Below are 22,588 nucleotides of genomic sequence, written 5' to 3'. Positions count from 1 at the left end.
AGAGTTAGGGTTAGGGTGAGGGTTAAGGTTAGGGTTAGGGTGAGGGTAAGGATGAGGATTAGGGTTAGGATTAGGGTTAGGGTGAGGGCTAGGGTGAGTTTGAGGGTTAGGGTTAGAGTTAGATTAAGGTTTAGGGTTAGGGTTAGGGTCAGTATTAGGTTGAGGATTAGGGGTAGAGTGAAGGTGAGGATTAGGGTTAGGGTGAGGGTTAGGTTTAGGGTTAGGCTTAGGCTTAGGCTTAGACTTAGGCCGAGCATGAGGGTGAGGGTTCGGGTTCAGGTCCGGGTGAGGGTTAGGGTTATGTTGAGAGTTAGGTTGAGGTTTAGGGTTAGAATAAGTTTAAGGGTGAGGGCTAGGCTGAAGGTTAGGGTGAGGGTTAGGGTTAGGGATAGGGTTAGGTTTAGGATTAGGGTTAGGGTGAGTGTGAGGGTTAGGATTAGTTTAGGGTTAGGCTTAGAGTTAGGATGAGGTTTAGGGTTAGGGTTTGGTTTAGGGTGAGGTTGAGGCTGAGGATTAGGGTTGGGTTTCGGGTTAGGTTTAGGGGTAGTGTTAGGGTTAGGGTTAGGGTGAGGGTGAGGGTGAGGTTTAGATATAGGGTTAGTGGGAGGGATAGGGTGAGGGTTAAGTTTAGGGGTAGTGTTAGGTTTAGGTTGAGGGTGAGGTTTAGTTTGAGGTTTAAGGGTAGTGTTAGGGTTAAGGTCAATGTGAGGGATAATGTTAATGTTAGGGTTAGTGTTAGGGTGAGGGTAAGTGTTAGGGTGAGCTTATGGGTTAGGGTGATGGTTTTGGTAAGGGTGAAGGTTAGGGTTAGGGTTAGGGTTATTGTTAGGTTTAGGTTTAGGGTTATGGTTACGGTGAGTGTGAGTGTGAGGGTTAGGGTTAGGGTTAAGTTGAGGTTTAGGGTTTGGGTTAGGGGTAGATTTAGGGTTAGGGTGAGGGTGAGGTTTAGGGTTAGGGTGACGCTTAGGGTTAGGGTTAGGGTCATAGTTAGGGGAGGGTAAGGGTTAGTGTTAGGGTTAGGGATAGGATTAGGTTTAGGGTTAAGGTGAGGGTCAGTGTGTTTGTTAGAGTTAGGTCTAGATTTAGGCTTAGATTTAGGATGAGGGTGAGGGTGATGTTTTAGGGTTAGGGTTAGGGTTAGGGTTAGGGGGGGATAGGATTAGGGTTAGGTTTAGGATTAGGGTTTCGGCAAGCGCTAGGGTGAGGGTGAGGCTTAGGGTTAGAATTAGGGCTAGGGTGAGGCTGAGGGTGAGGGTTAGGGTTAAGGTTAGTTTTAGGTTTAGGTTTAGGTTTGGGATGACTGTTAGGGTGATGGTTAGGGTTAGGTTTAGGGATAGGGTTAGGCTGAGGTTGAGGATGAGGGTGAGGGTTAGGGTGAGGATTAGGGTTAGGGTTAGGTTGAGGACTAGGGTTGGGTGAGGATTAGGGAGAGGGTTAGCGTGAGGTTTAGGGTTAAGGTGATGGTTAGGGTTAGTGTGAGTGTTAGTGTTAGGGTTAGGGTTATTGTTAGGGTTAGGGTAAGTGTTAGGTTGAGGGTTAGGATTAGGTTGAGGGTTATGGTTAGGGTGAGGGTTAGGGTTATGGTTAAGGTTATTGTTAGGGTTAGGGTTACGGTTAAGGTGAGGGTGAGGGTGAGGGTTACGGTTAGGGTTAGGATGAGGTTTAGGTTTAGGGTTAGGGATAGAATTAAGGTTAGGGTGACAGTGAGGTTTAGGGTTAGAGTTAGGGTTTGTGATAGGGTTAGGGTTATGGGGAGGGTTAGGGTTAGTTTTAGGCTTAGGCTTAGGCTTAGGCTGAGCATGAGGGTGAGGGTTAGGGTTAGGGTGATTGTTCTGTTTAGGATTAGTGTTATTGTTAGTGTTAGGGTCAGAGTTACGGTGAGGGTGAGGGTGCAGGTTAGGTTTAGGGTTAGGCTTAGGGTGGGGTTTACGCTTAGGGTTAGGGTTAGGGTTAGGTTGAGGGTGAGGTTTAGGTTTAGATTTAGGGTAGTGTTATGGTGAGGTTTAGTGTTAGATTTAGGGTTAGGCTGAGGCTGAGGGCGAGGTTTAGGTTTAGGATTAATGTTAGGGTTAGGCTTAAGGTGAGTTTTAGGTTGAGGGTGCCGGTTAGGGTTAGGGTTAGGAGTAGGATTAGGGTTAGGGTTAGGGTTAGGGTTAGGAGTAGGATTAGGGTTAAGGTTAGGGTGAGTGTGAGGGTTAGGGTTAGGGTTAGGGATAGGCTTAGGGTTAGGCTGAGGTTGAGGGTTAGTGTTAGGGTTAGCGTGAGGTATAGGGTTAGGGTTAGGGTTAGTGTTAGGGTTAGGTTTAGGGTTAGGCTGAGGATTAGGCTGAGGATGAGGGTGTGGGTTAGGGTTAGGATGAGGTTTAGAGGAGGGTAAGTGTTAGTGTTAGGGTTAGGGATAGGATTATGTTTAGGGTTAGAATGAGGGTCAGTGTGTTTGTTAGTGTTAGGTCTAGAGTTAGGCTAAGGTTTAGGCTGAGGGTGAGGGTGATGGTTAGTGTTAGAGTTAGGGTTATTGTTAGGGTTAGGGTAAGTGTTAGGGTGAGGGTAAGGTTTAGGGTGAGGGTTATGGTTATGGTGAGGTTTAGGGTTATGGTTAAGGTTATTGTTAGGGTTAGGGTTACGGTTAAGGTGAGGGTGAGGGTGAGGTTTACGGTTAGGGTTAGGATGAGGTTTAGGTTTAGGGTTAGGGATAGTATTAGGGTTATGCTGACAGTGAGGTTTAGGGTTAGTGTTAGGGTTTGTGATAGGGTTAGGGTTAGGGTGAGGGTGAGGGTTAGGGTTAGGCTTAGGCTTAGGCTTATGCTTAGGCCGAGCATGAGGGTGACGTTTAGGATTAGGGTGATGGTTCTGTTTAGAATTAGTGTTATTGTTAGTGTTAGGGTTAGAGTTACGGTGAGGGTTAGCATTAGGGTGCCATTTAGGGTTAGGGTTAGGGTTAGGGTTAGGGTGAGGGTGAGCTTTACGATTAGAGTTAGGGTTAGGGTGAGGCTGAAATTGAGGGTTAAGTTTAGGGTTAGTGTTAGAGTTAGGGTTAGTGTGAGGGTTATGTTGAGGTTGAGGGTTAGGCTTAAGGTTAGGATTAGGATTAGCATAAGGTTAGGTTGCGTTTGAGGGTTAGGGTTAGGGTTAGGCTTAGGGTTAGGCTTAGGGTGAGGTTGAGAGTGAGGGTTAGGGTTAGCTTTACGGTGAGAGTTAGGGTTCGGTTAAATTTAGGTTTAGTGTGAGGATTAGGGTTAGGTTTATGGTGAGCTTGAGTTTTAGGGTAAGGTGGAGGCTTAAGGTTAGGATTAGGTTTAGGGTAAGGGTTAAGGTTAGGGTTAGGGTGAGGTTAAGAATGAAGATTAGGGATAGGGTGAGGGCTAGGTTGATGGTGAGGTTTAGGGTTAGTGTTAGATTAAGGTTGAGGGTTAGAGTTAGGGTTAGGGTGAGGGTTAGGTTGAGGGTTAGGGTTACGGTGAGGGTGAGGTTTAGGGTTAGGGTGAGGGTTAGGGTGAGGATGATGGTAAAGGTAAAGGTGAGGTTTATGCTGAGGTTGAGGTTTAGGGTGAGGGTTAGTGTTTGGTTTATGGTTAAGGTAAGGTTGAGGGTTACGGTCAGGCTGGTTGTTAGATTGAGGATTAGGGTTAGGGTTAGTGTGAGGTGTAGGGTGAGGATGTGGGTTAGGGTTAGGGTGAAGTTGAGGGTTAAATTAGGGTTAAGGTGAGTGCTAGGGTGAGGGTGAGTGTTAGGGTTAGGGTTAGGGTTAGGGTGAGGGTTAGGGTTATGGGGAGGGTTAGGATGAGGGTAGGGTTAGGATTAGGGTTAGGGTGAGGGTGAATGTGTGTGTTAGGGTTAGGTTGAGAGTTAGGTTGAGGTTTAGGGTTAGGATAAGTTTAAGGGTGAGGGCTAGGCTCAGGTTTAGGTTGAGGGTTAGGGTTAGGGATAGGGTTAGGTTTAGGATTAGGGTTAAGGTGAGTGTGAGGGTTAGGATTAGGGTTAGGGTTAGGCTTAGAGTTAGAATGAGGTTTAGGGTTAGGGTTTGGGTTAGGATGATGTTGAGGCTGAGGTTTAGGGCTAGGTTTAGGGTTGGGTTTAGGGGTAGTGTTAGTGTTAGGGTTAGGGTTAGGGTTTGAGTGAGGTTTAGATATAGGGTCAGGGGGAGGGTTAGGGTGAGGGTTAGGGTTAGGAGTAGTGTTAGGTTTAGGTAGAGGGTGAGGGTTAGGTTGACGTTTAGGGTTAGGGTTAGGGTCAGTTTGAGGGTTAGTGTTAGTGTTAGGGTTAGTGTTAGGGTGAGGGTAAGTGTTAGGGTGAGGTTATGGGTTATGGTGACTGTTATGGTTAGGGTGAGGGTTAGGGTTAGGGTTAGGGTTATTGTTAGGTTTAGGTTTAGGGTTTTGGTTGCGGTGAGGGTGAGGATGAGGGTTTGGGTTAGGGTTAGGTTGAGGTTTAGAGTTTGGGTTAGGGTTAGGTTAGGGTGAGGGTGAGGTTTAGGGTTAGAGTTAGGGTTAGGGTGACGCTTCGGTTTAGGGTTAGGGTGAGAGTTAGGGGGAGCGTAAGTGGTAGTGTTAGGGTTAGGGATAGGATTACGGTTAGGGTTAAGGTGAGGGTCAGTGTATTTGTTAGGGTTAGGTGTAGGGTTAGGCTTAGGTTTAGGCTGAGGGTGAGGGTGATGGTTAGGGTTAGGGTTAGGTTTAGGGATAGGGGGAGAGTTAGGATTAGGGTTAGGGTTAGGATTAGGGTTAGGGCAAGGGCTAGGGTGAGGGTGAGGTTTAGGGTTAGAGTTAGGGTGAGGTTTATGGTTAGGGTTAAGTTTAGGGTGAGGGTGAGGTTTAGGGTTATAGTTAGGGTTAGGGTGAAGCTATGGGTGAGGGTTAGGGTTAGGGTTAGTGTTAGCTTTAGGGTTAGGATTAGGGTGAGGGTTATGTTTAGGTTTAGCGTTAGGGTTAGGCTGAGGGTGAGCGTGAGTGTGAGGGTTAGGGTGAGGATGAGGGTTAGGGTTATGGTGAGGGCTAGGGTTGTGTGAGGGTTAGGGACTGGGTTAGCGTGAGGTTTAGGGTTAGGTGATGGTTATAGTTAGTATGAGGGTTAGTGTTAGGGTTAGGGTTATTTAAAGGGTTAGGGTAAGAGTTAGGGTGAGGGTAAGGGTTAGGGTGAGGGTTATGTTTAGGGTTAGGATTAGGGTTATGCTTAAGGTTATTGTTAGTGTTAGGTTTAGGTTTATGGTGAGGGTGAGGGTGAGGGTTACATTTAGGGTTAGGATGAGTTTTAGGTTTAGGGTTAGGGATAGAATTAGGGTTAGGGTGAGAGTGAGGTTTAGGTTTAGAGTTAGGGTTTGTGATAGGGTTAGGGTTAGGGTGAGGGTTAGCGTTAGGGTTAGGCTTAGGCTTAGGCTTTGGCCTAGCATGAGGGTGAGGGTTAGGGAAAGGGTGATGTTTCTCGTTAGGATTAGTGTTATTGTGAGTGTTAGGGTTAGAGTTACGGTGAGGGTGAGGGTTAGGGTTAGGGTTAGGATGGGGTTTACGGTTAGGGTTAGAGTTAGGGTTAGGGTGAGGCTGAGTATGAGGGATAGGTTTAGGATTAATTTTAGGGTTAGTCTTAAGGTGAGGGTTAGGTTGAGTTTTAGGGTAAGGATTATGGTTAGGAGTAGGATTAGGGTTAGGGTTAGGGTTAGGGTGAGGGTTAGGGTGAGGGTTAGGCTTAGGTTGAGGGTTAGGGTTATGGGGAGGTTTAGGATTAGGGTTAGGTTTAGGATTAGGGTTAGGGTGAGTGTGAGTGTGTGTGTTAGTGTTAGGTTTAGGGTTAGGCTTAGGGTTAGGCTGAGGGTGAGTTTGAGGGCTAGGGTTAGGGTTAGGGTGAGGGTTAGGGTAAGAGTTAGGGGGACAGTTAGGAAGAGGGTTAGGGTTAGGATTAGGGTTCGGTGAGGGCTAGGGTGAGGGTGAGGTTTAGGTTTAGGTTTGGGGTGAGGGTTAGGTTTAGGGTATGTGTGAGAGTTATGGTTCGGTTTAATTTTAGGGTTAGGTTGTGCGTTAGGACAAAGGTTATGGTGAAGGTGAGGGTTAGGGTTGGGTTGAGGGTTAGGTTCGGATTAGGGGTTGATTGAGGGTGATGGTGAGTGTTAGGTTTAGTGTTAAGGTGAGGGTTAGGATGAGGGTTACGGTTAGGATTAGGGTGAGGGTGAGGTTTAGGGTTAGGGTTAGGGTGAGGTTTAGGGTTAGGTTTCATGTTAGGGTTAGGGTGAGTGTAAGGTTTAGGGTTAGAGTTAGGGTTAGGGTGAGGCTGAGTTTGAGGGTTAGGTTTAGTGTTAGATTTAGGGTTAGGGTGAAGTTTAGGTTGAGTGTGAGGGTTAGGCTTAGGGTTTGGATTAGGTTTAGGATAAGGGTTAGGGTGAGTGTGAGCGATATGGTTAGGGTTAGATTGAGGGTGAGGGTGGGGGTGAGGGTTAGGTTTATGTTGAGTGTGAGGCTTAGGGTTAGGTTGAGGGTTAGGGTTAGGGTTACGGTGAGCGTGAGGATTAGGGTTAGGTTGAGAATTACGGTTAGAGTTAGGGTTAGGGTGAGGGTTAATGTTAGGGTTAGGGTGAGGGTAAGGATGAGGATTAGGGTTAGGATTAGGGTTAGGGTGAGGGCTAGCGTGAGATTGAGGGTTAGGGTTAGTGTTAGCTTATGATTTAGGGTTAGGGTTAGGGTTAGTGTGAATATTAGGTTGAGGGTTAATGTTACAGTGAAGGTGAGGATTAGGGTTAGGGTGAGGGTTAGGGTTAGGCTTAGGCTTAGGTTTAGGCTTAGGCTTAGGCGGAGCATGAGGGTGAGAGTTAGTGTTCGGGTCCGGGTGAGGGTTAGGATTAGGTTGAGAGTTAAGTTGAGGTTTAGGGTTAGGATAAATTTAAGGGTGAGGGCTAGGCTGAGGGTTAGGGTGAGGGTTAGGGATATGGTTAGGTTTAGGATTAGGGTTAAGGTGAGTGTGAGGGTTAGGATTAGTGTTAGGGTTAGGCTTAGAGTTAGGATGAGGTTTAGGGTTTGGGTTTGGTTTAGGGTGAGGTTGAGGCTGAGGATTAGGGTTAGGTTTAGGGGTAGGTTTAGGGGTAGTGTTAGTGTTAGGGTTAGGGTTAAGGTTAGGGTGAAGGTTAGGTTTAGATATAGGGTTAAGGGGAAGGATAGGGTGAGGGTTAGGGTTAGGGGTAGTGTTAGATTTAGGTTGAGGGTGAGGGTTAGGTTGAGGTTTAAGATTAGGTTCAGGTTTAGGGTCAGTGTGAGGGATAGTGTTAGGGTTAATGTTAGGGTGAGGGTAATTGTTAGGGTGAGGTTATATGTTGGGGTGACGTTTATGGTTAGGGTGAGGGTTAAGGTTAGGGTTAGGGTTATTGTTAGGTTTAGGTTTAGGGTTACGGTTACAGTGAGGGTGAGGGTGAGGGTTAGTGTTAGGTTTAGGTTGAGGTTTAGGGTTTGGGTTAGGGTTAGATTTAGGGTTAGGGTGAGGGTGAGGTTTAAGGTTAGGGTGACGCTAAGTGTTAGGTTTAGGGTCAGAGTTAGGGGAGGGTAAGGGTTAGTTTTTGGGTTAGGGATAGGATTAGGTTTAGGGTTAAGGTGAGGGTCAGTGTGTTTGTTAGGGTTAGGTCTAGGGTTAGGCTTAGTTTTAGGCTGAGGGTGAGGTGATGTTTTAAGGTTAGGGTTAGGGTTAGGGTTAGGGTGAGGGTTAGGATTAGGGTTAGAATTAGGGTTTCGGCAAGCGCTAGGGTGAGGGTGAGGCTTAGGGTTAGAGTTAGGGTGAGGTTTATGGTTAGGGTTAGGGTTAGGGTGAGGGTGAGTTTAAGGGTTAGATTTAGGCTTAGCGTGAGCCTGAGGGTGAGGGTTAGTGTTAGGGTTAGTGTTAGGTTTAGGATGAGGGTTAGGGTGAGGGTTAGGGTGAGGGTTAGGTTTAGGGTTAGGGTTAGGCTGAGGGTGAGGATGAGGGTGATGGTTAGTGTGAGGATTAGGTTTATGGTTAGGGTGAGGGCTAGGGTTGGGTGAGGGTTAGGGATGGGGTTAGCGTGAGGTTTAGGGTTATGGTGATGGTTAGGGTTAGTGTGAGGGTTAGTGTTAGGGTTAGGTTTATTGTTAGGTTTAGGGTAAGTTTTAGGTTGAGGTTTAGGTTTAGGGTGAGGGTTATGGTTAGGGTGAGGGTTAGGATTATGGTTAAAGTTATTGTTAGGGTTAGGGTTACGGTTAAAGTGAGGGTTAGGGTGAGGGTTACGGTTAGGGTTAGGATGAGTTTTAGGTTTACTGTTGAGGATTGAATTAGGGTTAGAGTGACAGTGAGGTTTAGGGTTAGAGTTAGGGTTTGTGATAGGTTTAGGGTTAGGGTGATGGTTAGGGTTAGGCTTAGGCTTAGGCTTAGGCTTAGGCTAAGCATGAGGGTGAGGGTTAGGGTTAGGGCGATGGTTCTGTTTAGGATTAGTGTTATTGTTAGTGTTAGTGTTAGAGTTACGGTGAAGGTGAGGGTGCAGGTGAGAGTTAGGGTTAGGGTTAGGGTGGGGTTTACTGTTAGGGTTAGGGTTAGGGTTAGGTTGAGGGTGAGGTTTAGGGTTAGATTTAGGGTTAGTGTTAGGATAAGTTTTAGTGTTAGAGTTTGGGTTAGGGTGAAGCGGAGGGTGACGTTTAGGGTTAGGATTAATGTTAGGGTTAGGCTTATGTTGAGGGTTAGGTTGAGGGTGAGGCTTAGGGTTAGGGTTAGGAGTAGGATTAGGGTTAGGATTAGGGTGAGTGTCAGGGTTAGGGTTAGGGTTAGGTATAGTAATAGGATTAGGCTGAGGTTGAAGGTTAGTGTTAGGGTTAGGCTTAGGATTAGGCTGAGGGTGAGGGTGTGGGTTAGGTTTAGGATGAGGGTTAGGGTTAGGGTTTGGGTTAGGTTGAGGTTGAGGCTGAGGATTACGTTTAGGTTTAGGGTTAGGTTTAGGGGTAGTGTTAGTGTTAGTGTTAGGTTTATTGTTAGGGTGAGGGTGAGGTTTAGATATAGGGTTATGGGGAGGGATAGGGTGAGGGTTAGTGTTAGAGTAGTGTTAGGTTTAGGTTGAGGGTGATTGTTAGCTTGAGGTTTAAGGTTAGGGTTAGGGTTAGGTTCAGTGTGACGGATAGTGTTAGTTTTATGGTTAGTGTTAGGGTGAGGGTAAGTATTAGGGTGAGGTTTTGGGTTAGGGTGAGGGTTAGGGTTAGGGTTAGGGTAATTGTTAGGTTTAGGTTTAGGGTTACATTTACGGTGAGGGTGAGGGTGAGGGTTAGGGTTAGGGTTATGTTGAGGTTTAGGGTTTGGGTTAGGGTTAGATTTAGGGTTAGGGTGAGGGTGAGGTTTAGGTTTAGGGTGACGCTTAGGGTTAGGGTTAGGGTGAGAGTTAGGCGAGGGTAAGGGTTAGTGTTAGGTTTAGGGATATGATTAGGTTGAGGTTTAGGGTGAGGGTCAGTGTGTTTGTTAGGGTTAGGTCTAGAGTTAGGCTTAGTTTTAGGCTGAGGGTGAGAGTGATAGTTAGGGTTAGGGTTAGGGTTAGTGGGAGGGTTAAGATTAGGGTTAGGTTTAGGATTAGGGTTAGGGCAAGCGCTAGGGTGAGGGTGAGGCTTAGGGTTAGAGTTAGGGTGAGGTTTATGGTTAGGGTTGGGCTTAGGGTGAGGGTGAGGTTTAGGGTTAGATTTAGGGTTAGGGTGAGGCTGAGGGTGAATGTTAGGTTTAGGGTTAGTTTGAGGTTTAGCGTTTTGGTTAGGGTTAGAGTTAGGGTTAGGGTGAGGGTGATGTTTAGGTTTAGAATTACGTTTAGGGTGACGCTTAGGGTTAGGGTTAGCATGAGAGTTAGGGGGAGGGTAAGGTTTAGTGTTAGGTTTTGGGATAGGATTAGGGTTAGGTTTAGGGTGAGGGTCAGTGTGTTTGTTAAGGTTAGGTCTGGGGTTAGGCTTAGGTTTAGGCTGATGTTGAGGGTGATGGTTAGGGTTAGGTTTAGGGTTAGGGTTTGGGGGAGGATTAAGATTAGGGTTAGGGTTAGGAATAGGGATAACGCCAGGGCTAGTGTGAGGGTGAGGTTTAGGGTTAGAGTTAGGTGAGGTTTATGGTTAGGGTTAGGGTTAGGCTGAGGTTGAGGTTTAGGTTTAGATATAGGGTTAGGTTGAGGCTGAGGGTGAGGGTTAGGATTAGGGTTAGTGTTAGGTTTAGGTTTAGGATTAGGGTGAGGTTTAGGGTTAGGGTTAGGCTGAGGGTGAGGGTGAGGGTTAGGGTGAGGATGAGGGTTAGGGTTAGGGTGAGGGCTAGGGTTGGGTGAGGGTTAGGTATAGGGTTAGTGTCAGGTTTAGGGTTAGGGTGATGGTTAGGGTTAGTGTGAGGGTTAGTGTTAGGTTTAGGGTTATTGTTAGGGTTAGGGTAAGTGTTAGGGTGAGGGTTAGCTTTAGGGTGAGTGTTATGGTTAGGGTGAGGTTTAGAGTTATGGTTAAGGTTGTTGTTAGGGTTAGGGTTAGGCTTACGGTTACGGTGTGGGTGTGGGTGTGTGTTCCGATTAGGGTTAGGATGAGGTTTAGGTTTAGGGTTAGGGTTAGATTTAGGGTAAGGGTGAGGGTTAGGGTTAGGTTTAGGCTTAGCCTTAGGCTGAGCATGAGTGTGAGGGAGAGGGCGAGGGTTCCGGTGAGGTTTAGGGTTAAGTTTAGGGTCATGTTTAGAGTTAGGTTGAGGTTTAGGGTTAGGATAAGTTTAAGGGTGAGGGCTAAGCTGAGGCTTAGGGTGAGGATTAGGGTTATGGATAGGGTTAGGTTTAGGATTAGGGTTAGGGTTAGGGTGAGTCTGAGGATTAGGATTAGGGTTAGGGTTAGGCTTAGAGTTATGATGAGGCTTACGGTTTGGGTTAGGGTGAGGTTAAGGCTGAGGCTTAGGGTTAGGTTTAGGGTTAGTGTTAGGGTTAGTTTTAGGGTTAGGTTAGGTTGAGAGTAAGGTTGAGGTTTTGATATAGGGTTAGGGGGAGGGTTAAGGTGAGGATTAGGGTTAGGGGTAGTGTTAGGTTTAGGTTGAGGGTGAGGGTTCGGTTGAGTTTCAGGGTTTGGTTTGGGTTAGGGTCAGTGTGAGGGTTAGTGTTAGTGTTAGATTTAGTGTTAGGGTGAGGGTAAGTGTTAAGGTGAGGTTATGGGTTAGGGTGACGGTTATGGTTAGGGTGAAGGTTAGGGTTAGGGTTTTGGTTATTGTTAGGTTTAGGTTTAGGGTTACGGTTAAGGTGAGGGTAAGGGTGATGGTGACGGTTAGGGTTAGGATGAGGTTTAGGGTTTGGCTTAGGTGTAGAATTAGGGTTAGGGTTAGGGTGAGGTTTAGGGATAGAGTTCGAGTTAGGTTGACGGTTAGGGTTAGGGTTAGGGTGAGAGTTAGGGGGAGAGTAAGGGTTAGTGCTAGGGTTAGCGTTAGGGTGAGGGTGAGTTTGTTTGTTAGTGTTAGGTCTAGGGTTAGGCTTAGATTTAGGCTGAGGGTGAGGGTGATGGTTAGGGTTAGGGTTAGTGTTAGGGGGAGGGTTGGGATGAGGGATAGGTTTAGGATTAGTGTTAGGGCAAGGTCCCTGGTGAGGGTGAGGTTTAGGGATAGAGTTAGGGTGAGGTTTATGGTTAGGGTTAGGATTAGGGTGAGGGTGAGGCTTAGGGTTAGAGTTAGGGTTAGGTTGAGGCTGAGGGTGCGGATAGGTTTAGGGTTAGTGTTAGGTTTAGGGTTAGGGTTAGGGTGAGGGTTAGGGTTAGGGTGAGGTTTAGGGTTAGGGTTATAGTTAGGCTGAGGGTGAGGCTGGGGGTGAGGGATAGGGTGGGGATGAGGGTTAGGGTTAGGGTGAGGGCTAGGGTTGGCTGAGGGTTAGTGAAAGGGTTAGCGTGAGGTTTAGGGTTAGGGTTAGGTTGAGAGTTTTGGTTAGGGTGAGGGTTAGGGTTATGGTTAAGGTTATTGTTAGGGATAGGGTTAGGGTTACGGTTTCGGTGAGGGTGAGGGTGAGGGTTACAGTTAGGGTTACGATGAGGTTTTGGTTTAGGTTTAGGGTTAGAATTAGGGTTAGGATGACAGTGAGTTTTAGGGTTAGAGTTAAGGTTTGTGATAGCATTAGGGTTAGGGTGAGGGTTAGGGTTAGGCTTAGGCTTAGGCTTAGACCGAGCATGAGGGTGAGGGTTAGGTTTGGGGTGATGGTTCTGGTTTGGATTAGTGTTACTGTTAGGGCTAGGTTTAGAGTTACGGTGAAGGTGATGGTGCAGGTGAGGGTTAGGGTTAGGGTTACTGTGGGGTTTACGGTTAGGGTTAGGGTTAGGGTTATTGTTATGGTTAAGGTTAGGATTAGGTTTAGGATGAGGGTGAGTGTGTGTGTTAGGTTTAGGTTAGGGTTAGGGTTAGAAATAGGATTAGGGTTAGGGTGAGGGTGAGTGTGAGGTTTAGGTATAGGGTTAGGCTTAGGCTTAGGGTTAGGCTGAGGGTGAGGGTGGAGGTGAGGATTAGGGTTAGGGTGATGGTTAGGGTTAGGGTTAGGGTGAGGGTTAGTGTTAGTGTTAGGGTTAGAGTTAGGGCTAGGGTGAGTGTGAGGTTTCAGGGTAGAGTTAGAGTTAGGGTGAGGGTTAGGGTTAGAGTGAGGGTTCGGGTGGGGGTGACGGTAAGTGTAATGGTGAGGGTTAGGCTGAGGTTGAGCGTTACAGTAAGGGTGAGGGTTAGCCTTATGGTGAGGGTTAGGGTTAGGTTTAGTGTGAGGGTGAGGGTTAGATTGAGGATTAGTGTTAGGGTTAGTGTGAAATTTAGGGTGAGGATGAGGATTAGGCTTAGGGCGAGGTCTATGGAGAGTTTGAGGTTTAGTGTTAGTGTTAGTGTTAGTGTTTGTGTTAGGGTTAGGGTTATGGTGAGGGTTATGTTTAGGGTGAAGGTTAGGGTTAGGGTTAAGGTTATTGTTAGTGTTAGGGTTAGGGTTAAGGTTATGGTGAGGGTGAGGTTGAGTGTTAGGTTTAGGTCTAGGATGAGGTTTAGGGATAGGGCTAGTGTTAGGGTTAGGGTCAGGGTGAGCTTTAGTGTTAGGGTTAGGGTGAGGCTAAGGGTCAGGGTTAGGCTTAGGATTAATGTTAGGGTCAGGTTTAAGGTGAGGGTTAGATTGAGTGTGAGGGTTAAGGTTAGGATTAGGGGCAGGCTTAGGGTTAAGCTGAGGTTCAGGGTGAGGCTTAGTGTTAGGGTGAGGTTTAGGTTTAGGGTCACGGTGAGTGTAAGGGTTAGGGTTAGTGTTAGGCTTAGGATTAGGCTGAGGGTGAGGGTGTGGATTAGGGTTAGGGTTAGTGTTAGGGTGAGGTTTAGAGTTTGGGTTAGGGTTAGAGTTAGGGTTAGGGTGAGAGTGAGGTTTAAGGTTAGAGTTAGGGTTAGGGTGAGGTTTAGGTTGAGGGTTATGGTAAGGGTTAATTTTCGGGTTAAGTTTAGGTTGAGAGTTAGGGGAAGTGTTAGGGTTAGGGTTAGGGTTAGGGATAGGATTAGGGTTAGAGTGAGGGGGAATGTGTGTGTTAGGTTTAGGTTTAGGGGTAGGCTTAGGGTTAGGCTGAGGGTGAGTTCAGTGTGAGGGTTAGGGTTAAGCTTAGGCTTAGGGTTAGGCTGTAGGTGACGGTGGTGGTGAATATTAGGTTTAGGGTGATGGTTAGGGTTGGGGTTATGGTGAGTGTTAGGATGAGTGTTAGGTTTAGGATTAGGGTTAGGGTAAGGGCTAGGGTGAGGGTAAGGGTAAGTGTAAGGGTTAGGCTTAGGTTTAGGGTAAGGCTGAGCATGAGGTTGAGGGTGAGGGTTAGGGTTAGGGTGATGGTTAGGTTTAGGGTTAGGGTGAGGATTAGGATGAAGTTTAGGGTTAGGGTGAGTGTAAGGGTGAGGATGATGGTAAGGGTAAAGGGGAGGTTTAGGCTGAGGGTGAGGTTTAAGATAAGGGTGAGCATTAGGGATAGGGTTAGTGTAAGTGTTAGGGTTAGGGTTAGGGTGAGGGTGAGGGTTAGATTGATTATTAAGGTGAGGGTTAGTGTGAGGTTTAGGGTGAGGATGAGGGTTAGGGTTAGGGTGAGGTTGAGGGTTAGAATTAGGGTTAGGGTGAGGGCTAGTGTGAGGATGAGGATTAGGGTTAGGCTTAGATTTAGGGTGAGGTTTAGGATTGGTTGAGTGTTAGGATGAGGGGTAGGGTTAGGATTAGGTTTAGGGTGAGGGCTAGGGTGAGGGTGAGGTTTAGGGTTAGGGTTAGGATTAGGGTTAGGCTGAGGGAGAGGTTAATGGTTAGATTTAGGTTTAGTTGGAAGGTTAGGTAGAGGGTTAGGGTTAGGTTAAGTGTTAGGGTTAAGGTTAGGTTGAGGGTTAGGATGAGGTTTAGGGTTAGGGTTAGGGTTAGGATTAGGGTTAGGGTGAAGGTGAGTGTGAGGTTTAGGGTTAGGGTGAGGCTTAGGATTAGGTTAAGGCTGACGGTGAGGGTGGGGTGAGGATTAGGGTTAGGGTGATGGTTAGAGTTAGGGTTAGGGTGAGGTTAGTTTGAGGGTTAGGATTAGGACTAGGGTTAGGGTGAGGGCTAGGGTGAGGGTGAGGGTTAGGGTTAGGGTGATGGTTAGGTTTACGGTTTGGGTGAGGGTTAGGATGAGGTTTAGGGTTAGGGTGAGGGTTAGGTTGAGGGTGATCGTAAGGGTAATGTTGAGGTTTAGGCTGACGGTGATGTTTAAGATAAGGGTGAATGTTAGGGTTAGGATTAGGGTTAGGGTAAGGGTTAAGGTTAGGATTAGGGTGAGGGTTAGACTGAGGATTAAAGTTAGGGTTAGTGTGAGGTTTAAGGTGAGGATGAGTGTTAGGATTAGGTTGAGGGTGAGGGTTAGATTTAGCGTTAGGGTGAGGGCTAGGATGAGGGTGAGGATTAGGGTTAGGGATAGGGTTAGGGTGAGGTTTAGGATTAGGGTGAGGTTTAGGGTTAGTGTGAGGTTTAGTGTTAGGTTTAGGGTTAGTGTTAGGGTGAGGGTAAGTGTTAGCGTGAGGGTTAGGTTTAGGATGCGGGTTATATTTAGGGTGAGGGTTAGGGTTAGGTTTAGGGTTATTGTTAGGTTTTGGGTTAGGGTTAAGGTTACAGTGAGGTTGAGGGTTAGGGTTAGGGTTACAGTGAGGTTTAGTATTAGGGTTAGGGTTAGAGTAAGGGTTAGGTTAAGGGTGAGGTTTAGGGGTACAGTTTTAGTTAGGGTGAGTTTTAGGTTTAGGGTGCGGGTTAGCATGGGGGTGACGGTAATGGTAAAGCTGAGGGTTAGGCTGAGGGTGAGGTTTACGGTAAAGGTGAGGGTTAGGGTTCGGGTGACGTTTAGTGTTAGCGTTAGGGTGAGGTTGTGGGTTAGATTGAGGATTAGGTTTAGGGTTAGTGTGAGGTTTAGGGTGAGGATGAGCATTAGGGTTAGGGTCAGGGTGAGGGTTAGAATTAGGGTTAGGGTGAGGTTTAGGATTAGGGCGAGGTTTAGGGTTAGTGTGATGGTTAGTGTTAGGGTCAGGGTAAGTGTTAGGGTGAGGGGTAGAGTTAGGGTGAGTGTTATGTTCAGGGTGAGGTTTTGGGTTAGGTTTAGGGTTATTGTTAGTTTTAGGTTTAGGGTTACGGTTACGGTGATGGTGAGGGTTAGAGTTATGGTTACAGTGAGGTTTAGTGTTAGGGTTAGGGTTAGAGTAAGGGTTAGGGTGAGGGTGAGGTTTAGGGTGAGGGTTACGGTTAGGGTGAGGGTTAGGGTTAGGGTGAGGGTTAGTGTTAGCGGTAGGGTGAGGTTGAGGGTTAGATTGAGGATTAGTGTTAGGGTTAGTGTGAGGTTTATGGTGAGGATGAGTGTTAGGGTTATTCTGAAGCCTAGGGTGAGGTTGAGGGTTAGAGTTAGTGTTAGGGTGAGTTTTAGGGTTAGGGTGATGTTTAGCGTTAGTGTGAGGGTTAGTGTTAGGTTTAGTGTTAGAGTGAGGGTAAGTGTTAGGGTGAGGGTTAGGGTTAGGGTGAGGGTTATGTTTAGGGTGAGGGTTAGGGTTAGGATAAGTGTAAGGGTTAGGGCTAGGCTGAGGGTTAGGGTTAGGGATAGGGTGAGGTTTAGGTTTAGGTTTATGGTGAGGGTGAGTGTGAGGGTTAGGATTCGGGATAGCATTAGGCTTAGAGTTTGGATGATGGTTAGGTTTAGGGTTTGGGTTAGGGTGAGGGTGAGGCTGAGGATTATTGTTAGGTTTAGGGTTAGTGTTAGTGTTAGGTTTAGTTTTAGCGTTACAGTGAGGGTTGGGGTTAGGGTTAGGGTTAGGGTTCGGCTTAGAGTTAAGATGAGACTTAGGATGAGGATTAGGTTTATGATTAGGTTTAGGGTGAGGGCTAGGGTGAAGGTGAGGATTAGGGTTAGTGTTAGGGTAAGGTTTAGGGTTAGGTTTAGGGTTTGGGTGAGGGTTAGGATGAGGGTTAATGTTACAGTGAGGGTGATGGTTAGGATTAGGGTGAGCTTTAGGGTTAGGATTAGGGTTAGGGTGAGGTTAAGTGTTAGCTTTACGGTTAGGGTTAGGGTTATGGTTAGGATTACTGTCATTGTTAGTGTTAGGATTAGAGTTATGGTGAGGGTGAGGATGAGGGTGAGTGTTAGTGTTAGGGTGAGTTTTAGTGTTAGGGTTAGGTTTAGGGTTAGGGTGAGGGTGAGTTTTATGGTTAGATTTAGCTTATTTGGAGGGTTAGGTCGAGATTTAGGGTTAGGGTAAGTGTTAGGGTTAAGGTTAGGTTGAGGGTTAGGTTGAGGCTTAGTGTTAGGTTTAGGGTTAGGGTTAGGATTAGGGTTAGGGTGAGGGTGAGGGTGAGGTTTAGGGTTAGGCTTAGGCTTAGGCTTAGGGTTAGGCTGAGGGTGAGCGTGGGGGTGAGGATTAGGGTTAGGGTGATGGTTACGGTTAGCGTTAGGGTGAGGGTTAGTGTTAGGGTTAGGGTTAGAGTTATGGTTAGGCTGAGGGTGAGGTTTCAGGGTAGAGTTAGGTTTATGGTGAGGGTTAGGGTTAGAGTGAGAGTTATCGTGGGGGTGACGGCAAGGGTAAAGTTGAGGTGTAGACTGACGTTGAGGGTTACAATAAGGGTGAGGGTAAGGGTTAGGGTGAGGGTTAGTGTTAGTGTTAGGGTGAGGTTGAGGGTTAGATTGAGGATTAGTGTTAGGGTTAGTGTGAGGTTTATGGTGAGGATGAGAATTAGGGTTAGGATAAAGGCTAGGGTGAGGGTGAGGATTAGGTTTAGTGTTAGGGTGAGGTTTAGGGTTAGGGTGATGTTTAGGGTTAGTGTGAGTGTTAGGGTCAGTGTTGGGTTGAGGGTAAGCGTTAGGGTGAGGGTTAGTGTTAGAGAGAGTTTTATGGTTAGGGTGAGGGTTAGGGTTAGGATAAGTGTATGGGTGGTGAGGGCTAGACTGAGGGTTAGGGTGAGTGTTAGGGTTACCGAAAGGCTTAAGTTTAGGATTAGGTTTAGGGTGAGGATGAGTGTGAAGGTTAGGATTAGGGTTAGAGTTAGGCTTAGAGTTAGGAGGAGGGTTAGGGTTAGGGTTTGGGTTAGGGTGAGGGTGAGGCTGAGGATTAGGGTTAGGTTTAGGGTTAGGTTTAGGTTTAGTGTTAGTGTTAGGGTTAGTGTTAGTGTTACAGTGCGGGTTGGGCTTAGGATTATCGTTAGGGTTAGGCTTAGAGTTAGGGTGAGGGTTAGGATGATTATTAGGTTAAAATTAGGGTTAAGGATAGGGCTAGGGTGAAGGGTTTAGGGTTAGTGTTAGGGTAAGGTTTAGGTTTAGGGTTAGGGTGAGGGTGAAGGTTAGGATGAAGGTTAGGGTTACAGTGAGGGTGATGGTCAGTGTTAGGATTAGCATGAGGGTTAGGATTGGGGTTAGGGTGAGGTTGAGTGTTAGCATTAGGGTTAGGGTTAGGGTTAGGTTTAGGATGAGGATTACTGTTATTGTTAGGGTTAAGGTTAGAGTTATGGTGAGGGTGAGGGTGAGGGTGAGTGTTAGTGTTAGGGTGAGGTTGAGGGTTAGGGTTAGGGTTAGGAGTAGGATTAGGGTTAGTGTAAGGGTGAGTGTGAGGGTTAGGGTTAGGGATAGGCTTAGGGTTAGGCTGAGGTTGAGGGTGAGGATTAGGTTTAGGGTGAGGTTTAGGGTTAGGGATTGGGTGAGTGTGAGGGTTACGTTTAGGGTTAGGCTTAGGATTATGCTGAGGGTGAAGGAGTGGGTTCGGTTTAGGGTTAGTGTTAGGGTGAGGTTTAGGTTTTTGTTTAGGGTTAGAGTTAGGGTTAGGGTGAGTGTGAGATTTGGGGTTAGAGTTACGGTTAGGGTGAGGTTTAGGTTGAGGGTTATGGTAAGGGTTAGTTTTAGGGTTAGGGTTGGGGTGAGACTTAGGGGGAGGGTTAGGTTTAGGGTTATGTTTAGGGATAGGATTAGGGTTAGAGTGAGGGGGAGTGTGTGTGTTAGGTTTAGGTTAAGGGATAGTGTGAGCTTTAGGCTGAGGGTGAGATTGAGGGTGAGGGTTAGGTTTAGGGGGAGTGTTAGGGTAAGGGTTAGGGTTAGGGTCAGATCTAGGGTGAGTGTGAGGGTGAAGTTTAAGGTTCGGCTTAGGTGTAGGGTTAGGGTGAGGGTGAGGTTTAGGGTTAGAGTTAGGGTGAAGTTTATGTTTAGGTTTAGGGTTATGGTTAGGGTTAGGGTTAGTGTTAGGTTTAGGTTTAGGTTTTGGGTGAGGGTTAGGGTGAGGTTTAGGTTTAGTGTTAGGGTTAGGCTGAGGGTGAGGTTGAGAGTTAGGGTGAGGATGACGGTTAGGTTTAGGGTGGGGGCTAGGGTTGGATGAGGGTTAGGGATAGGGTTAGTGTGAGGTTTATGGTTAGGGTGATGGTTAGGGTTAGTGTGATGTTTAGTGTTAGGTTTAGGGTTATTTTTAGGGTTAGGGTAAGTGTTATGGTGAGGGTTAGCTTTAGGGTGAGTGTTATGGTTAGGGTGAGGGTTAGGGTTATGTTTAAGGTTGTTGTTAGGGTTAGGGTTACGGTTACGGTTACGGTGTTGGTGAGGGTGCGGGTTACAGTTTGGGTTAGGATGAGGTTTAGGTTTAGGGTTAGGGATAGAATTAGGGTTAGGGTGACAGTGAGGTTTAGGGTTAGAGTTAGGGTTTGTGATAGGTTTAAGGTTAGAGTGAGGTTTAGGGTTAGGCTTAGGCTTAGGCTTACGCCCAGCATGAGTGTGAGGGTTAGGTTTAGGGTGATGGTTCTGATTAGTATTAGTGTTATGGTTAGTGTTAGGGTCAGAGTTATAGTGAGGGTGAGGGTGCAGGTGAGGGTTAGGGTTAGGGTTAGGGTTAGGTTGAGGGTCAGGTTTAGGGTTATATTTAGGGTTAGTGTTAGGATAAGTTTTATTGTTAGAGTTAGGGTTAGGGTGAGGCTGAGGGTGAGGGTTAGGGTTAGAATTAACGTTAGGGTTAGGCTTCTGGTGAGGGTTAGGTTGAGGGTGAGGGTTAGGGTTAGGGTTAAAAGTAGGTTTAGGGTTAGGATTAGGGTGAGTTTGAGGTTTAGTATTAGGGTTAGGGATAGGCTTAGGGTTAGGCTGAGGTTGAGGGTTAGGGTTAGGGTTAGCGTGAGCTACAGGGTAAGGGTTAGGGTGAGTGTGAGGGTTAGGGTTAGGGTTAGGCTTAGGATTAGGCTGAGGGTGAGGCTGTGGGTTAGTGTTAGGATGAGGTTTAGCGTTATGGGGAGCGTTAGGATGAGGGTTAGGGTTAGGATTAGGGTTAGGATGAGGGTGATTGTGTGTGTTAAGGTTAGGTTTAAGGTTAGGCTTAGGGTTCGTCTGAGGGTGAGTTTGAGGGTTAGGGTTAGAGTTAGGGTGAGGGTTAGGGTAAGGGTTAGGGGGAGGGTTAGTAAGAGGGTTAGGGTAAGGATTAGTGTTTGGTGAGGGCTAGGGTGAGGGTGAGGTTTAGGTTTAGGTTTGGAGTGTGGGTTAGGGTTAGGGTAAGGGTGAGAATTAGGGTTCGGTTTAAGTTTAGGGTTAGGTTGAGGGTTAGGGTTAGGGTTACGGTGAGGATGAGGGTTAGGGTTAGGTTGAGGGTTAGGGTTCGGATTAGGGTTAGGGTGAAGGTGACGGTTAGGGTTAGGTTTAGTGTTAGGGTGAGGGTTACGATGAGGGTTAGGCTTAGGTTTAAGGTTTTGGTGAGTGCTAGGGTGAGGGTGAGGTTTAGGGTTAGGGTTAGGGTGAGGTTTAGGGTTAGGGTTAGTGTTAGGGTTAGGGTGAGGGTGAGGTTTAGGGTTAGAGTTAGGGTTAGGTTGAGGCTGAGTTTGAGGATTAGTGTTAGTGTTAGTGTTAGATTTAGGGTTAGGGTGAGGTTTAGGTTGAGTGTGAGGGTTAGGCATAGGGTTAGGATTATGTTTAGGGTCAGGGTTAGGGTGAGTGTGAGCGATATGTTTAGGGTTAGGGTTAGGCTTAAGGTTAGACTGAGGGTGAGGTTGGGGGTGAGGTTTAGGTTTAGGGTGAGTGTGAGGGTTACGGTTAGGTTGAGAGTTATGGTTAGAGTTAGGGTTAGGGTGAGGGTTAAGGTTAGGGTTAGGGTGAGGGTAAGGATGAGGATTAGGATTAGGATTAGGGTTAGGATGAGGGCTAGGGTGAGGTTGAGGTTTAGGGTTAGTGTTAGATTAAGGTTTAGGGTTAGGGTTAGGGTTAGGGTGAGGATTAGGTTGAGGGTTAGGGTTAGAGTGAGGGTGAGGATTAGGGTTAGGGTGAGGGTTAGGGTTAGGATTAGGGTTAGCTTGAGTGTGAGTATTAGCATTAGATTTAGGGTTAGGGTTAGGATTAGTGTTATAGTTAGTGTTAGTGTTAGAGTTATTGTGAGGGTGACAGTGAGGGTGAGGGTTAGGGTTAGGTTTAGGTTGATGTTTAGGGTTAGGGTTTAGGATTAGGGTTAGGGTGAGGGTGAGTTTTAGGGTTAGATTTAGGGTTAGTTGGAGGGTTAGGTCGAGGGTGAGGGTTAGGTTTAGTTTTAGGATTAAGGTTAGGCTGAGTGTTAGGTTGAAGTTTAGGGTTACGGTTAGGGGTAGGTTTAAGATTAGGGTGAGGGTGAGTGTGAGGGTTAGGGTTAGGGTTAGGCTTAGGCTTAGGGTGAGGATTAGGGTTAGTGTTAGAGTAAGGTTTAGGTTTAGGTTTAAGATTAGGGTGAGGATTAGGATGAGGGATAGCGTTACGGTGAGAGTTAGGTTTAGGGTTAAGGTTAGGGTTAGGGTTAGGTTTAGGTTTAGGTTGAGTGTTAGCATTAGGGTTAGGTTAGGGTTAGGGTTAGGTTTAGCATTAGGATTACTGTTATTGTTAGGGTTAGGGTTAGATTTATGTTGAGGGTGACGGTCAGGGTGAGTGTTAGGATTAGGTTGAGGTTTAGGTTGAGGCTTAGGTTTAGGGTTAGGGTTGGGGTTAGGATTAGGTTAGGGTGAGCCTGAGTGTGAGGATTAGGGTTAGGCTTAGGCTTAGGCTTAGGGTTAGGCTGATGGTGACGGTGGGGGTGAGGATTAGGGTTAGAGTGATGGTTACACTTAGGGTTCAGGTGAGGGTTAGTTTTAGGCTCAGGGTTAGAGTTAGGGTTAAGGTGAGGTTGAGGTTTAGCTGTAGAGTTAGGGGTAGGGGGAGGGTTAGGGTTAGAGTGAGGGTTAGGGTGAGGGTGACGGTAAGGGTAAAGTTGAGGGTTAGGCTGAGGGTGAGGGTTACGGGAAGGGTGAGGTTTAAGGTTAGGGTGAGTGTTAGGGTTAGGGATAGGGTGAGGGTGAGGGTTAGATTGAGGAGTAGTTTTAGGGTTAGTGTGAAGTTTAGGGTGAGGATGAGGGTTAGAGTTAGGGCGACGTCTAGGGAAAAGGTGAGTTTTAGGGTTAGTGTTAGGGTGAGGTTTATGGTTAGGGTAATGTTTAGGGTTAGTGTGAGGTTTAGTGTTAGGTTGACGGTTAGTGTTAGGGTGAGGGTAAGCGTTATGTTGAGGGTTAGGGTGTTGGTTAGGGTTAGGGTTAGGATTATTGTTAGTGTTAGTGTTAGGGTTAAGGTTATGGTAAGGGTGAGGGTGAGGGTTAAGATTAGGGCAAGGATGAGGTTTAGTTATAGGGTTAGCGTTAGGGTTAGGGTCAGGGTGAGTTTTAGTGTTAGAGTTAGGGTTAGGGTGTGGCTGAGGGTGAGAGTTAGGGTTAGGATTAATGTTAGGGTTAGGCTTATGGTGACGATTAGGTTGAGGGTGAGGGATAGAGTTAGGGTTAGGAGTAGGATTAGGGTTAGTGTTAGGGTGAGTGTGAGGGTTAGGGTTAGGGTTAGGGATAGGCATAAGGTTAGGCTGAGGTTGAGGTTGAGGGTTAGTTTTAGGGAGAGTTTTAGGGTTAGGGTTAGGGTGAGTGTGAGGGTTAGGTTTAGGGTTAGGCTTAGGGTTAGGCTGAGGGTGAGGTTGAAGGTGAGGGTTAGGGTTAGGTTGAGGCTTAGGTTAAGGGTTAGGGGGAGGGTGAGGAAGAGGGTTAGGGTTAAGATTAGGGTTGGGTGAGGGCTAGGGTGAGGGTGAGGTTTAGGTTTAGGTTTAGGGTGAGGTTTAGGGTTAGGGTTACGGTGAGAGTCAGGGTTCGGTTTAAGTTTAGGGTTAGGTTCAGTGCTAGGGTAAGGTTTTCTGT

The sequence above is a fragment of the Dipodomys merriami genome, unplaced genomic scaffold (assembly GCF_024711535.1).
Source record: "Dipodomys merriami isolate MVZ:Mamm:240054 unplaced genomic scaffold, mDipMer1.0.p SCAF_352, whole genome shotgun sequence".
NCBI classification, from domain to species: domain Eukaryota; kingdom Metazoa; phylum Chordata; class Mammalia; order Rodentia; family Heteromyidae; genus Dipodomys; species Dipodomys merriami.
This window is presented reverse-complemented; position numbering follows the sequence as displayed.